This window comes from Symsagittifera roscoffensis, chromosome 10 (genome assembly GCF_963678635.1).
Source record: "Symsagittifera roscoffensis chromosome 10, txSymRosc1.1, whole genome shotgun sequence".
NCBI lineage: Eukaryota > Metazoa > Xenacoelomorpha > Acoela > Convolutidae > Symsagittifera > Symsagittifera roscoffensis.
Genome location: NC_087071.1, coordinates 32,528,631 through 32,545,809, shown reverse-complemented (window position 1 = coordinate 32,545,809; position 17,179 = coordinate 32,528,631). Strand labels below are relative to the sequence as shown.

Below are 17,179 nucleotides of genomic sequence, written 5' to 3'. Positions count from 1 at the left end.
CTTAGAAAGACCACACAAAGAACTGGCTTTGGCAGAGACGGTTAAAAGCATATAGAGCGGTGTTTAGACGCTGGCCAGTCGTTTTAGAACCTAGCTTTTTTCGTCGATATGTACTTCCGTGCGAAAGTTACACTTTCAAAATTTCACCCAGTACAAAAACCTTTGGAAATAAAGAAACTAAGAAAAATTAAAGTTTAACGTGAGGGAAAGTCAGGAGATTTTGCTTTAACTGGCTCTTACATCTTCACTATAATCAGCATCATCAGATATGGACAACTGAGTCAAAGTATTTACTTTTGGAAGATTTAGGAGACACAGATTATGAATACCTAAAACTATTGCATAATTGTTTAAACGATTTATTGCAACTTTCGTTTTTGGAGATAATTTGTTCTCCAACACATGTCCGAATTTTTTTTCCGGAATCTCTCACCTTTTTTAAATTAGATCCAGAGTTTTTGATGATTCTCCGAAAGTAATCAGGTCGAAAACACCAAAGCAAAGTAAACGAGGTTACAGCTAGAAATCACTTCATTGCATTATCCAGTCAAAATCCTAGGAAATTTTTAGATATGGAAGAGTAAAATATACTGTTGATAGACGTAAAGAGAGCCAGATAGTTGGGGATCAAGACAACCAGAATGAGAAAACTTACACCTGCACAGAACAAAGGCTACGGGTCTATCATACAAATTTATAAAGACGAGCTTTTGTTCCCTGGGCTCTAAATAAAAAAATTTCCTCGAAAGCAGTTATATCATTGATAATGTTGAGTACACAGGTAGCGTTCGCACCATTTATTGTGAGGAAGATTCTCTGCATAAGAAAACTTCCTGTCCTCGGTACTCGTGCTCAAGTTCATGCAAAGCTTATTCAGAAAAATATCAGTGCTAGGGCCGACGGCCTTGGTTGAAAAATCCATTTATTGATTAAATATCTACATCCAGGGTTAACTAAATCTCAACCCTTCCGGGTACAGGGTTAAAGTCATATATTTCTCTCAATTTGAATAGTTTAACTCGAAAGAAAAATTGAAACTCGAATCGATCTGACATGCATAACGTCACACTAGTATCTTAGTGTGAGCTCTCGCCTCCTGTACACGTCTCGCGTGTTCAATTGGGGCTTGCATTTACTTTACGAAAATGCTCCATTTTTAATGACCGCTCAAGGTCATTGCTTTGATCGAGTAAACAAAGAACAGTGCAGATCATGCATTTTTTGACTTGTTAAATAAATTTTACAGAAATTTAATATAACAAGACCCAAGCCTCTTTTTAAATTGAAGAATTTAAATTGATGAGATCAAATTGCCTTCTGTCGCAGCAGGTCTTTATTGCCCAGTTTGTTTTTTTTTTCAAGTGGTTTAGTCAGATTCTTTGTTATACCGCTTACTAATGGAATGCAAATACCGCTCGGTAATGCAAATGGCTTTATGACTAGAGTATTCAGTATCTGTAATCTGTTTTTAATTGTCAGCGTTTTTTCTTATGGATTGTAACATTGTGATTCCGCGGGCCGTTTTTCTTTATATACTTTTCACTTCACCTTGGAATGTAAGGAAATAATCAAGAATTACCCCCAAACACTTTCTTCGTGGTTTTCTTTCGTTCTGTTATCATCTAAAATAATATTGAATTTTGTTTGATTGGTTCTAGCTGGATGTTTTTTGCTGAAAAAAAGATCAGTTCAGTTTCGCTTGTTTTGAGTTTTTTGTGAAATACAGAGAAAATTTTTGGCATGATTTCTGAAATATGTCATAAACGTTATTAACATGGCAAAAAAGTAGTGAATTGTCTCCATTTTGCAGTGCTTTGCACTTTTCATTTAGATTTCTATTTAAGTCATTGATTTATATGTTGAAGATAAAGGGTCCGCAAATTATACTTTGCGGTACACCTGGTTGGATTGAGATCCGAAGGGGTTCAGTGTTGTATACTACAATTATTTGTTGTCTGTTGCTTAGGAAACTATGAATCAATTTTAAGGCTGTCAAAAGACCCAGATCCTTCAGTTTAACTTTAAATAATCATGACTAATTGAATCGAATGCTTTTGATAGATCTAATAGAGTTACGACAACGAATTTGTTTTTATCCATTGGTTTGCAGAAAAACTCATTACAATAAAAATTAAGTCAATTTATGAACTTGAGGTAGTGAAACCAAATTGGGTGTTACTGAGCAGGTTACAAATCATTAGATATTCCTGGATCTGTTTGTAAATTGTTTAAAAGTCTTTAGAGAGTGCACCTGTTAATGAGATTGGTCTATAATTCTCAGTTTTTCTGGGTCATCTTTTTTGTAGATTGGTCTAAGAATGTCTTTTTTTGAGTATACTTATGAATGAACCGATTTTTTTTGCATTCATTTACAAGAAATGTAGGTTGCGTGTAAATTTCATGGCATCAATTTTTTAAAGTTCACACTGGTTTGTCAGATGGTCCAGGTGGTTTACTCGAAAGATATTTATCAGTTCTTGTTTTTACAATTGATTTCATTTTTAAACCCGAGAGAAAATTGCTATTTACCATGTTTAGTTTCTGTAAGGTTTCTGTTGATTACTTCATCAACACCGCTTCCATTTTTTTCTCAAAAAACATCCTAGTTTGAAAAATATGTAATATTTTAAGATGAACATTTCAGTGTTATTGGTTATCATGTCATCGTAAGAGTTTTCCAGCAGTGCTTTTTCGTTGGATAACTTTTAGGAGTTTCCAGTGTCATTTTAATGCTCCAATTCTGCCGCTCAGTTGTTTTTGGACTCAAAAATGGTGATAAAAAATTTTTTTGGTTTCTCGTTTTGAATAAAAACAATTTTTGATGGTGCGCACTTTTGCAAGCAATTAATTATATTAGAAAAGAATTTATTGAACTCGTTCTCAGGATTGTTTCGCCTGTAGAAGGAGTCCCAGTTATTGTGTGTTGAGCAATTTTAGATTCTGTTTCTGATTGTTTTCATTTCGCGTAACTTTTGCGCTTGAAGGGCATAGTTTTATCAATCATTTGTAATTTAGATTCTAAAACTGAAGCTAAAGGGTCAGTTTTAGTGTCGGCGGTGAAACAAATTTTTCAAATCCGTTTCTATTGAGTTTAAGTCTGTAAAAATTTGATCATTAGCGTTTTTGAAAGCGTTGGTATTGATCGATTTGGTGCGTCTTTTTTGGATTGTATGAAATGTTTAAGTGTTAGCTAGTTCTTTATGACTAGATCTTTTTCGGTGTAAATTTCTGTAGATTAGATGTAGAAATTTTCTGCTGTTTTTGCAATTTCGTTGTTTCTGGATTTGTCATAGAAGATTAAAATTGAACCTTGGTTTGGGTTAATGTCTCCGCATAGTAATGTCGCTAGTATAAATAAATTAAAAAATATCATAAAATTACGTACTTTTTGTCCTACTTGCTTGTTTTTAAGAACCCTGAATCTCCAAAATCATCAAAACATAAAACAAATGCTTTAGCTAACCGTTAGTACCCTTTTGGATGGGGTATATAGCCTTTCCAAAAAAATTCTATGTACCAAGAAGGATCTACCTTCAAAACCGTCCTTTTTTGCTGAAAACTTGAAATTTTTTTAAGGTCTGTTCTTTCAAATAATGATTAGTCCATATGTAAGTTTTAAGTAGTTTAAGAACGCGCTTACATAAACATTCAGCATATAATTTTTTCGGCCAAAAACATTACCGGTTGCTAAAATCGGATGCTATGAAACTAGTTAAAATAACAAAAAATTAGTTATATCCATCAATAGAAACCCGACGCTGCAACACGTATTAAGCTACAAGTCTATTTTGTTGTAAACAACTAAAATAGAAACGGTACTTTGAGCTGTGGTTTATAATAAAAAATGTAAGTATGTGATCAAAATAAACAAAAAACTTACATACATTGTGATTTTAACATTTTGGCCCAGCGTTCAAAAATATCAGATAGCAATTTTTAGGCCGTATATCAATAAAACTATGCAGAAATTTTTTTATAAACACTGCAAACCAAGTGAAACACTTTGTTGAAGATAATACAATGTCCTGCAAAAAATCTAGACAAGACTACACTTGAACTTGATGCATTATATCTGCTTGATGATGAAATCTGAGTGAAAGTTTTGTTTTCAAAAAAAGGGTCGCGCTTGTTTCACTCATGTTGAGAATTGAGTGAAACAGCATTATCAAAAATTCGTTTTTGTGTTTTATGATTTCGATACACACAATGTAATTTTTTTCAATTCAACATAGAACAGGATTTTTTGATAATTAGAGTTTCAGTGGCATTAAAAGTCTATGATTCCCGCTATTTAATTTTCGGAAATAGTATGAAGAGCTTTTTTTTCAAAGGCAAAAAAAATTGATTTTTAACTTTTTTTAAATTGAATTAAAATTCTTCTAAAACTGTTGGGTTGTATTTGCTACCGAACACACAAGAAAAAGACTCTGGTTACTCAAAGTTAGAGTCACTACAGGCTTTTTATTGATTCAACTTCAATGCATTTGAAACGACCTGAAAAGAGATTTTTCACACAAACAATATATCGGAAAAAGCAATTTTCTTAGCTTTGCAATTTGTGACGATTTTTTAAATTTGAACTTATAGTTACTGATGCATTTATTTTTTACTGATGCATTTATAATGTGTCATAAACGTTATTAACATGGCAAAAAAGTAGCGAATTGTCTCCATTTTGCAGTGCTTTGCACTTTTTATTTAGATTTCTATTTAAGTCATTGATTTATATGTTGACGATAAAGGGTCCGCAAATTGTAGTTTGCGGTACACCTGGTTGGATTGAGATCCGAAAGGATTCAGTGTTGTTTACTACAGTTTTTCGTTGTCTGTTGCTTAGGAAACTATGAATCAATTTCAAGGCTGTCAAAAGACTCAGATTAATCAGTTTAACCTTTAAATAATCATGACTAATTGAATCGAATGCTTTTGATAGATCTAATAGAGTAATGACAACGAGTTTGTTTTTTATCTATTGGTTTGCGGAAAAACTCATTGCAATAAAAATTAGGTCAATTTTTAAACCTGAGGTAGTAAAGCCAAATTGGGTGTTACTGAGCAGGTTACAAATCAATAGAAATTCCTGGATTTGTTTGTATAAATTTTTTAAAAGTCTTTAGAGAGTGCACCTGTTAATGAGATTGGTCTATAATTCTCAGTTTTTTTTGGGTCATCTTTTTTTAGATTGGGCTTAGAATGTCTTTTTTGAGTATACTTATGAATGATTCAATTTTCATGCAATCATTTACCAGAAATGTGAGTTGCGTGTAAATTTCATGGCATCAATTTTTTAAAGCTCACGCTGGTTTGTCAGATGGTCCAGGTGGTTAACTCGAAATGATTTTTATCAGTTCTTGCTTTTACAATTGATTTCATTTTTGAACCCGAGAGAAAATTGCTGTTTACCATGTTTAGTTTCTGTAAGGTTTCTGTTGATTACTTTATCAGCACTGCTTCCATTGTTTTCTCAAAAACATCCTAGTTTGAAAAATTTGTAATATTTTAAGATGAACCTTTCAATGTTATTGGTTATCGTGTCATCAAAAAAGTTTTCCAGCAGTGCACTTTCGTTGGTCAGCTTTTAGGAGCTTCCAGTGTCTTTTTAATGCTCCAATTCTGCCGCTCAATTGTTTTTGGACTCAAAAATGGTGATCAAAAATTATCGGCTGTAAAGTTGTTTTTTGGTTTGTCGTTTTGAATGAAAACAATTTTTGATGTTGCGCACTTTTGCAAGCAATTAATTTTATTAGAAATGGAATAACTGAACATGTTCTCAGGATTGTTTCGCCTGTAGAAGTAGTCCCAATTATTGTGTGTTGAGCAAGTTTAGATTCTGTTTCTGATTATTTTCATTTCTCGTAAATTTTTCGCTTGAATGGCATAGTTTTATCAATCATTTTTAATTCAGATTCCAACATTAAAGCTAAAGGGTCAGTTTTAGTGTCGGCGGTGAAACAAATTTTTCAAATCAGTTTCTATTGAGTTTAAGTCAGTAAAAATTTAATCATTGGCGTTTTTGAAAGCGTTGGTATTGATCGATTTGCTGCGTCTTATTTGGATTGTATGAAATGTTTATTTGTGTTGACTGTTCAGTTTTGTTTTTAATGAAAAAAATTTTGCCCAGATGCTGTCAAGTTTTTGATGGAGCATGTTTGAGTCTCTGCGTAGTTTAGGATTCAAATGCCTGTAAAAAAAGCATGGTCACTCCTCCGCCTCTAGCTTTTTTACTTACTATTGTTGATCTATCACATCGGAAAGCGAAAAAATGATCAATATCCAGTTTTCAAAAATTGTTGTCTATCGAGTCATTAAACCGTGTCTCAGTGAATCCATAAATTGTGTTGACCCAACAATTGTTGGCTAGTTCTTTAAGACTAGATCTTTTTCTGTGTAAACTGTGTAAATTGAAGCTAAAGGGTCAGTTTTAGTGTCAGCGGTGAAACAAATTTTTCAAATCCGTTTCTATTGAGTTTAAGTCTGTAAAAATTTAATCATTAGCGTTTCTGAAAGCGTTGGTATTGATCGATTTGCTGCGTCTTATTTGGATTGTATGAAATGTTTATTTGAGTTGAATGTTCAGTTTTGTTTTTAATGAAAAAAATTTTGCCCAGATGCTGTCAAGTTTTTGATGGAGCATGTTTGAGTCTCTGCGTAGTTTAGGATTCAAATGCCTGGAAAAAAAGCATGGTCACTCCTCCGCCTCTAGCTTTTTTACTTACTATTGTTGATCTATCACATCGGAAAGCGAAAAAATGATCAATATCCAGTTTTCAAAAGTTGTTGTCTATCGAGTCATTAAACCGTGTCTCAGTGAATCCATAAATTGTGTTGACCCAACAATTGTTGGCTAGTTCTTTAAGACTAGATCTTTTTCTGTGTAAAATCCTGTGATTTAGATTTAGAAATTTTCTGCCGTTTTTGCAATTTGGTAGTTTCTCGATATGTCATAGAAGATTAAAATTGACCCTTGGTTTGGGTTAATGTCTACGCATAGTAATGTTGCTAGTATCAATAAAGTAAAAAATATCATTAGAAGTAATAAAATTTCGCTTGAGAGGTACATTGATCATGATAAAAGTGCGCTTGAGAGGCAACCAACAAGACCTACGGGAAAGAAATTGCAACCCATGGAATCTTCCTAATCTGTACTTATTTGATTAATCGCCATTCAAGTGACTTAAATTGTCCACAGCAGTCTACGACATACTGCCCTGCTTGCCGTGTGGTTGGATGTCGGGTCGGCACTTTTGCCCAACATAGTGGAACTTCGTCAACAACATTTTTTTCAGGATCGGCGAATAAGAACCTTTCCGGATCGGCAAATAAGGCCGCCTTTTCCGGATCGGCCAGTAGGGGCTTTTTCAGGTAGACAGAACGAGGACTCTTCCGGATTGGGATCCTCTCGGAAAGTAAATTAGGGATCCGTAAGGATTGGTGAGATAAGGACAGTTCCTAGTTGGGCCCCTTCGGGAATGGTAAAGTGGGGACTCATTTGCTTATTATCGAAAAAGTGAGACTCCTCTATCCATCTTTCAAAAAATGGTTAGTCCATATGTAAGTTTTAAGTAGTTTAAGAACTCGCTTATATAAACATTCAGCATAAAATTTTTTCGGCCAAAAACATTACCGGATGCTAAAATCGGATGCTATGAAACTAGTTAAAACAACAACAAATAAGTAATATCCATCAATAGAAACCCGACGCTGCAACACGTATTAAGCTAAAAGTCTATTTTGTTGTAAGCAACGAAAATAGAAACGGTACTTTGAATTTTGGTTTTTAATAAAAAACGTAAGCATTGTGATCAAATTAAAAAAAAACGTACAGACCTTGTGATTTTAATTATCCTTACATAAACATTCAACAGAAAATTTTTTCGGCCAAAAAAATTACGGGATGCTGAAATTGGATGCTATGAAACTAGTAAAAATCACAACAAATAAGTAATATCCATCAATAGAAACCCGACATTGCAACACGTATTAAGCTACAAGTCTATTTTGTTGTTAGCAACGAAAATAGAAACGGTACTTTGAATTTTGGTTTATAATGAAAAAATGTAAGCATTGTGATCAAATTAAAAAAAAACTTACAGACATTGTGATTTTAACATTTTGGCCCAGCGTTCAAAAATATCAAATAGCAAATTTTATACCGTATATCAAAAAAAATATGCAGAAATTTTTTTAAAAACACTGCAAACCAAGTGAAACATTTTGTTGAAGATAATACAATATCCTGCAAAAAATCTAGACAAGTCTACGCTTTAACTTGATGCCTTTTATCTGCTTGATGATGAAGTCTGACTGAAAATTTTTTTTCAAAAAAAGGTCGCCGTTGTTTCACTCATGTTGAAGTGTGAGTGAAACAACGTTATCAAAAATTTGTTATCTGTCTATTATGATTTCGATACACACAATGTAAATTTTTTCATTTCAACATAGAAGAGGATTTTTTGATATTTAGAACTTCAGTGGCATTAAAAATCTATGATTCCCGCTATTTAATTTTCGAAAATAGTATGAAGAGCTTTTTTTCAAAAGCAAAAAAAATTGATTTTTAAATTTTTTTTAATTTGAATTAAAATTCTTCTAAAACTGTTAAAGTGTGTTTGCTACCAAACACACGTGAAAAAGACTCTGGTTACTCAAAGTTAGAATCACTACAGGCTTTTTTGTTGATTCAACTTCAATGCATTTGAAACGACCTGAAAAGATAAGTTTCACACAAACAATATATCGAAAAAGCAATTTTCTTGGCTTTGCAATTTGTGACGATTTTTTAAATTTGAATTTATAGTTACTGATGCATTTATTTTTTTGCATGGCTACAAAAATTTGCAAAAAACAGGAAATGGAATTTTTGAGGGATTTGAAAAATCAAATATGATGAAACGGAAAAGAACTTATGTGTACCCAGGACTACGTAATGCACACAATGAAATACACTTTTCATGCAAAAAAATTTTTTTCCAGGAAAATGTGTGTTTGAGTACAAAAATAAAAAGAAGCTACTCATACAATTTTTGTTAACAGGAATTTCATGATTAACATTTATTTTGCAAAACTAACTAAATATTGTAACATTATTTCTGTGTAAACATCTGTTCGGGAATGGTGAAGTGGGGACTCATTTGCTTATTATCGAAAAATTGAGACCCCTCCAGAGTAAGTTCCTAGAACTCTAAGTGTCTAAAATCAGCTAACTGAAAAGGGTATGCTTCGAATTTAGAGCCCTCCGGATCCAAGATAAGCTGCATATTTTGCAATTTCTCCTAAATGGGAGGGGTATATCAGCAGACGTACTTTTCGTCCTACTTGCTTGTTTTTAAGAACCCAGAATCTCCAAAATCATCAAAACATAAAACAAATGTTTTAACTAACCGTTAGTACCCTTTTGGAGGGGTATATAGCCTTTCCAAAAAAAATTCTATGTACCAAGAAGGATCTACCTTCAAAACCGTCCTTTTTTGCTGAAAACTTTTGAAATTTTTTAGGGTCTGTTCTTTCAAATAATGATTAGTCCATATGTAAGTTTTAAGTAGTTTAAGAACGCGCTGACATAAACATTCAGCATAAAATTTTTTCGGCCAAAAACATTACCGGATGCTAAAATCGGATGCTATGAAACTAGTTAAAATAACAACAAATAAGTAATATCCATCAAAAGAAACCCGACGCTGCAACACGTATCAAGCTACAAGTGTATTTTGTTGTAAGCAACGAAAATAGAAACGGTACTTTGAATTTTGGTTTTTAATAAAAAACGTAAGCATTGTGATCAAATTAAAAAAAAACGTACAGACCTTGTGATTTTAATTATCCTTACATAAACATTCAACAGAAAATTTTTTCGGCCAAAAAAATTACGGGATGCTGAAATTGGATGCTATGAAACTAGTAAAAATCACAACAAATAAGTAATATCCATCAATAGAAACCCGACATTGCAACACGTATTAAGCTACAAGTCTATTTTGTTGTAAGCAACGAAAATAGAAACGGTACTTTGAATTTTGGTTTATAATAAAAAAATGTAAGCATTGTGATCAAAATAAAAAAAAACTTACAGACATTGTGATTTTAACATTTTGGCCCAGCGTTCAAAAATATCATATAGCAAAATTTAGGCCGTTTATCAAAAAAAACTCAGCAGAAATTTTTTTATAAGCACTGCAAACCAAGTGAAACATTTTGTTGAAGATAACACAATGTCCTGCAAAAAATCTAGACAAGACTACGCTTTAACTTGATGCCTTATATCTGCTTGATGATGAAGTCTGAGTGAACTTATTTTCAAAAAAAGGGTCGCCGTTGTTTCACTCATATTGAGAAGTGAGTGAAACAACATTATCAAAAATTCGTTTTCTGTCTACTATGATTTCGATATACACAATATAATTTTTTAAAATTCAACATAGAACAGGATTTTTTGATAATTAGAGTTTCATTGGCATTAAAAGTCTGTGATTCCCGCTATTTAATTTTCTGAAATAGTATGAAGAGCTTTTTTTTCAAAGGCAAAAAAAATTGATTTTTAATTTTTTTTAAATTGAATTAAAATTCTTCTAAAACTGTTCGGTTGTGTTGGCTACCGAAAACATGTGAAAAAAACTCTGGTTATTCAAAGTTAGAGTCACTACAGGCTTTTTGTTGATTCAACTTCAATGCATTTGAAACGACCTGAAAAGAGATGTTTCACACAAACATTATATCGATGTTTCACACAAACAATTTTCTTAGCTTTACAATTTGTGACGATTTTTTAAATTTGAATTTATAGTTACTGATGCATTTATTTTTTTGCAAGGCTACAAAAAATTGCAAACACCAGGAAATGGAGTTTTTTTTAGGGATTTGAAAAATCAAAAATGGTGAAACGGAAAAGAACTTATGTGTACCCAGGACTACGTAATGCACACAATGAACTAAACTTTGCATGCAAAAAAAATTTTTTCCAGGAAAATGTTTGTTTGAGTACAGAAATCAAGAAAATGCTACTCATACAATTTTTATTTACAGGAATTTTATGATTAACATTTAATTTGCGACATGTTTTCTGTTTTATTTATGACTATACACCGTCTTTTATGCCGAAACAAAATTTTTTTTTGAAAATCGATTACCCCATTTCAGCAGAAAGGTGAACTCTTGCATGTAAGTCATATCTTTATAGGCACTGTTCTCAACACGCTCTTGTTAGTCTAAATATATAATCTTCGGCTTAGGCCTCCGGTCCGATTCAATGCTAGAAACAAAGAATTCTTTTTATGAACCTGGTAAAAACATGATTATAAGAAAATTTTTTTGTTATTATTCAAACCATACAGTGTTTATAATTTTTGAGCTTCAGTAAAAACTCTATTAGTTTTCATTCATATATCTCATATTTCTTTTAGTTTGAGCAACATAAGTTATTTGATTCAATTTAAGTAAAATTTGAATTTTTAATTGAATGAAAGAGAATTAATTTCAATCTAATTAATCTGGTTTGCAATAGAAGCCCATCAATCTGTACAAATTTAGCATAATATGGTAACAAAAAGATATTTTTGCAATTATTATCACACCTGCGGATGATCAACTAACTGCCATATTTACAAACATTGTAACCAAAAATGCATCAGAGTTTAGAAACAATTTCATAGCAACACTGACACTCTGTTTTTATGTTGCAAAACAATATTAATTTTTGGCTTGCTGGAATGGTAATTTTATTGTTCCGGCTTTGGCGGAAAGTGAAGAATATATTTGCCCTGGGCAGTTTTTTTTATTCAGAAAATTTTTCGGGTCTTTTTTACTCCCCCTCCCCTCAACCTTTCAAACTTTCTTATTTGTGTTTGTTATACGTGTACTTATGACTTAACACGTAAAACTACGTTAAAAGTAAGAACAGATTTGTTCACGGTTGTTGGGTTTTGCACCATTACATTATCACAGCGATAAAAAAGTTCTCAAAACTGAATTTCAAATGTTGGGGGAGAAATTGAAAAAGCCCAATTTTCAAAAGAATTTTTTTAGGGGGATGGGGGGGGGGGGGGGGGTGGGGATTGACCTTTGGATTTTTGTGGGGGCCTCCTCCGAGTTCCCAGACCGCTATATTAACCAACCACGAGTCGTTCTATACTTTGATGATGAAAGTATTAAACGCGCATTATTTATTCATAACTTGATGGCCTATCACCAGTTTTTACATTTTACAGAAATTTTAGCCGGATGTATATGATATAGCGCCCAGAGCAGCAGAATAGCACAGATATTCATTGGGACAAAGACGAGGAAAAAGGCAATGCTTGCACCTATTACTGGACCTGAAGAGGGGGTCGGAGGGGAAGGGAGCGGCTTGCAGTTGGTTGTATTGTACCCCTCGTCACATTCACACTGGTTAGTTAGCGAGTTGCAGTTTCCGTGACCATAGCAGTTGCTGAAACAATTTATCTGATTATATAAAAGATACGCATAAAATGTAACAAAAATGTTCTGCTGCATCATTATTTAGAGGAGTAGCAGGTTTTCCTCGAGAAGAACAGATACTTGAAAAATTTTGGTTTTCGATTTGACTTCGTTTTTTCAGTTCTTGACTACTGAACTTGCTAATGTTTCTTCAAATACCTTAACAGCTACAAGTATTACTAGGAAGACACAACATCTAGAATCACCTTAAGTTTTCGTTGATCAAGCCTTGCTTATCGTTTTTTTGTGTGTATTAAACAACATTTACATGGAAACAAGTTTTTTTTCGAAACTAGCCGAAAAATAACTCGACAGCCATTATTTCGTTTTTCAATTATTCGGTATTTTTTGCCGAAGCCAAATATAGACAAGGATAGTCATTTACTGTGCAAAGAGCACAGAATGTTCCGATCATGGTCTTTAGAAAACTACGATTTAGAAATTTTTTTCCAAATTAGATTAGTTTTTTCTGCTGTGTGGTAAAAGCATCTAAAGCAAAAATTCAATTTAGGCAATTTAGACAGTCATAGTGATCTAGGCAAACTGGACAAAAATTTTTATGAAGAAAAATGACTAGAAAAACAAAAAAAATTTGAAAAAATTTTTTTTTTCAAAATTTTTGCAGAAAATTTTGATTTTTTTGAAGTTTTTGGTTGCCAAAGTAGAGCTAAAATAACGAGTTTTCTTTTTGCCTAAAACTAGGTTTTAAGGTCTTAACTTAGAGGCATAATTCAGCTGTTGTAAGCCTGCTCGCTTGCTTCATTCGCTCGAAAATCTAAAAAATTCAAACCGTTTTTTCTCAACACTGGGAAAACTTTTCAATTGTTATCCGACACTGGGATAGCACCTTGGCACGTCTCACCTGAATAAAAAGATCTATAAGGAAAATGGGACGGTCCTCTTTCAGAAATATCAGACACTTCAAACCACAAAGTTTTTACTCAAGAAATGTAATAAGAGTTTAGAATCTGGAACATCAGACTCAATTTATTGATGTAACTCGCTTTTCAATGAAAAAAGCTACACAGAAGCTAGCTATTCATTTGCTTTCAGAAGTCTCTATTTGGTTATACACAGCAGCAAATTCAATTGTATTGTTGATTGTGATTGGGAGAACAATCAATAGGGTGCTTATTTGAGAGTAAAAGACCCGGGTCGAGATCCCGCTCAAAAACCGCTAAAGATTTGAGCGGTTTGAGCGGTTTTCCAGCAGGATTTGAGCGGTTTGAGCGGTTTGGGCGGTTTTTTTGGAAAAACCGCTCAAACCGTTCAAATCTTGCTTAAAAAACCGCTCAAAAACCGCTCATTTCTTGCTGTGATTTTTGAACGGTTTTTCAAGCAAGATTTGAGCGGTTTTTGAGCGGTTTTTGAGCGGTCTTCCCGGGTCGAGGTCCCAGAACAAACTAACTGCTACTTGGGTGGTCACGTGAGGCATTGTTGTGAAATTGGTGTTTGCCTATCGCATTCTGCAGTGCTGGGTGGGTTTCGGAGGAGGAGGTGGAGGTGTTTTCAGGGTGGTTTATTTCAAATGAGAACCGGAGATTGCCAGTGGTGCATCAGCACAACCAGAGAGAGAGAGAGGAGGAAGAGGAAGGGGAAAATATCAGAACAGTAAAAGCACTCAGTCCTCAGTGTGCCCAAAACACTTTCCTATGTCAAGCAGAATAATGAGAGAACACCTTTATTTTAGATGAAACATAAGCACTGAATACTGCTGAGTATTTAGTATTCATTGTGGTGCGTAACTTATATTGCCTTCGCTGCGCGACACTATTTTCAGGGCCGCATGCGCTAACGGATAAGGCGTCTGACTACAAATCAGAAGATTGGGGGTTCGAATCCCTCTGTGGTCGACTTTTTATTATCAAATCTTGCGCGGTTTTTGCGCGGTTTTTGAGCGGTTTTTTTTAGATAAACCGCTCAAAACCGTTCAAATCTTGCGCGGTTTTTGAGCGGTTTTTTTAGATAAACCGTTCAAAAACCGCTCAAACCGCTCATTTTGAAGCAAGATTTTGAGCGTAATTGTCTAAAAAAACCGTTCAAACCGCTCAAATCTTGCTTCAAATTAGGTGAAAAACCTCAACTCGGGGACTACCTTATCCTATCCCAGTTTGCAAACGCTTTGAAACGTCAGCCACTAGAAAAAAACGAACAAAAAAGTGTTGAAGATGGCAAAATTCTCTGTTCCAATGCATTCCTTTCCTTTCGAAAACAGGAAACGAGAAACCAAATCCACATAACAGATAAAGCAATATCAATTCTTATTAGAATATGTTGGATTGATTCAGCACGGGGAGCCTTGGGTGCTAAGTCCCATGTATTAAGATAAGCCATAGGTTTCTGCGACCGCACTGTGTGTATCAAAGGTAAAAAGATAAGGAATATATTTCCCAATATTTTAAGATATTTATAGGTTTCAGAGTTATAGACGATAAAATTGTCAGTTTCAAAAAAATATGTATGGCGCCCGATTTTGCCGATTCAGCAGTGTTTACGAGTTTAAAGGTTTACTGGATTACTAAAATAACAGAGTCGTTTACCCAAGTGGATCGATTAAAAAATTATTTGTTGAAAAATTCTTAATTTCAGAGAAAGTGTATCAATTTACTTCATCGTATATAAAATTACAACATTAAACTTTTACAATATATATTCCACCACATTCAACTCCCATTTAGGGTCAAAATTGCTGAGTCTTTTTTAGTGTATTCATAACTTGCAACTGCATGGTTAGTTACTTCAAATCTTCTATTAGTTGACTTCAAATTCACTGCTTCACCCAAAACTTGTCGATACTTTGCGTTAGAACTAACAACAAATATAGTTTAATTGGTTGATGACATCAAATATAGTTCCATAGCAAAGTATCGACAAGTATTGGGTAAAGTAGTGGGTTTGAAGTCAACTAATAGAGGATTTGAATGAATTAACCATGCAGTTGCAAGTTATGACCACACTAAAAAAGACTGAGCAATTTTGACCCTAAACGGGAAGTTGAATATGATGGAATTTATATTAAACCTCTAAATTTGTGGAAGATTATGTAGAAAAATCATAAACGATACAGTAAATTGATACACTTTCTCTGATGTTAAGAATTTTTCAACAAAGAAATCTTTTTAAACGCTCCGCTTGGGTGAAATACTCTATTTGTTTAGTAATCCAGTGAACCTTTAGACTCTTAAACCTCGCTGAATCGGCAAAATCGGGCGCCATATTTATATATATTTTTTGAAACTGACAGTTTTATAAGCTAAAATTCTGAAACCTATAAATATCTTAATACAATTTGAAATCTATATGCTATCTTTTACCCTTCATACATAGAGTGCGGTCCCAAAAACCTATGCCTTATCTTAATACATGGGGTTCAACAGCCAAGACCCCCTGTGCCGAATCAATCCAACATATACTAGTAAGAATTGATATTGCCGGTCCTGTTATGTAGATGTGATTCCTCATTTTTTGTTTTCGAAAGGGAAAGAATACATTGCAACACAAAAATTCCGCTATCTTCAACAGTTTTTTGTTCGTTTTTTCAGTGGTTGCCTTTTTCGAAATCGTTTGCAAACCTAGATAAGATAACGTAGTCTTTTACACTCAATTATGCATCTTTTTGATTGTTCCTCATATCACAATCAACAATACAACACAACGGTCTTCGATGAATCCGATCTAAAATTCAAAACTGATCGCAAATCTCCGGGTCAACTGGTCTACTTACTTTAATATACACACCCCAAAATTGACCGATTTTCTATTTCTTTCTAAAAGGGTTATTCATGTATCTCAGGAACTTCGGAGGTTTCTTTTGGATTCCGCTCAGAAGGGTACGTAAGACGCCTAAATTACTACAAAGAGTTACTTCGGAGGGCACTTAGGACGCTTAAATTACTTCGTTGGGTTACTTCGGACACTTAAGGTCTTTCGGAGGATTACTTCGGAGGACACATAGGAGGGTTAATTGGAGGCTTAAGTCAATCCGAAAGGATAATTCTAAAGATTCCCTCAAATTTCCAAAAAACCTTTTGCCTCAAAAAGGTCTCCGGCTGATTTTACTTTAGAGGAGTCCTTTTAGCCACTTCGGAGGGCTTCTTAACTTTTTTTTACTGAGCAGGGTTATTTAGACGGTTGAGTCACTCCGGTGAGTTGCTTCGGAGGTTCCTCAAAGAGTCCTCCAATTAGGTGATCTCGCCTCGGAAGCGCCTCCAATTAAGATCTAAATTGCTTAAGACAAGATAATTTGAACCGGAAAAGATAAGTTTACAGAAAAATTTTTCCTACCGAAGGGCTCCTTAATTTGAACACTCCAAACCAACAATATCAAAAAAAGTTTTTTCCAATTCTACTAATCCAAAATCAGATTTAGTTCAGGCAAATCAGCAACAACGTCGACTTATGGTACCAAATCATTCCAATCGGCTCTGTAGTTTTTGAGAAATCAACAAAACACGTTTGCTTCTTTCACTACTTGTATAGGTTTTCGGAGACACTTGTATTGAAAGCAAGTTAAACACTTGAAACGAGCCCAGTAGCCATGGTAAATAGTGAAATAATGCAAAACTCTGGATCGAATTTTGTTTAAAAGCAAAAACTTGATGAAACATTATCGTATTTGGGCTCTCCAACTCCCTGCTTTTCCGATTTTACCATCTTTATCGCTATCCACAGAGCTGTTCGTAAGGTTGCTTCAAAACCGTTTTTTAACTAAGCTTGTTACGTTAGCAAC

General features: G+C 33.9%; 1 protein-coding gene across 1 annotated transcript in view; it reads left to right on the top strand.

Moving 5' to 3' along the window:
* The window catches only part of LOC134855149 (histone acetyltransferase KAT6B-like), a 228,685-nt gene that overhangs the window by 83,981 nt on the left and 127,525 nt on the right, over positions 1–17,179 (top strand). The gene's annotated exons all lie outside the window — the stretch shown is intronic.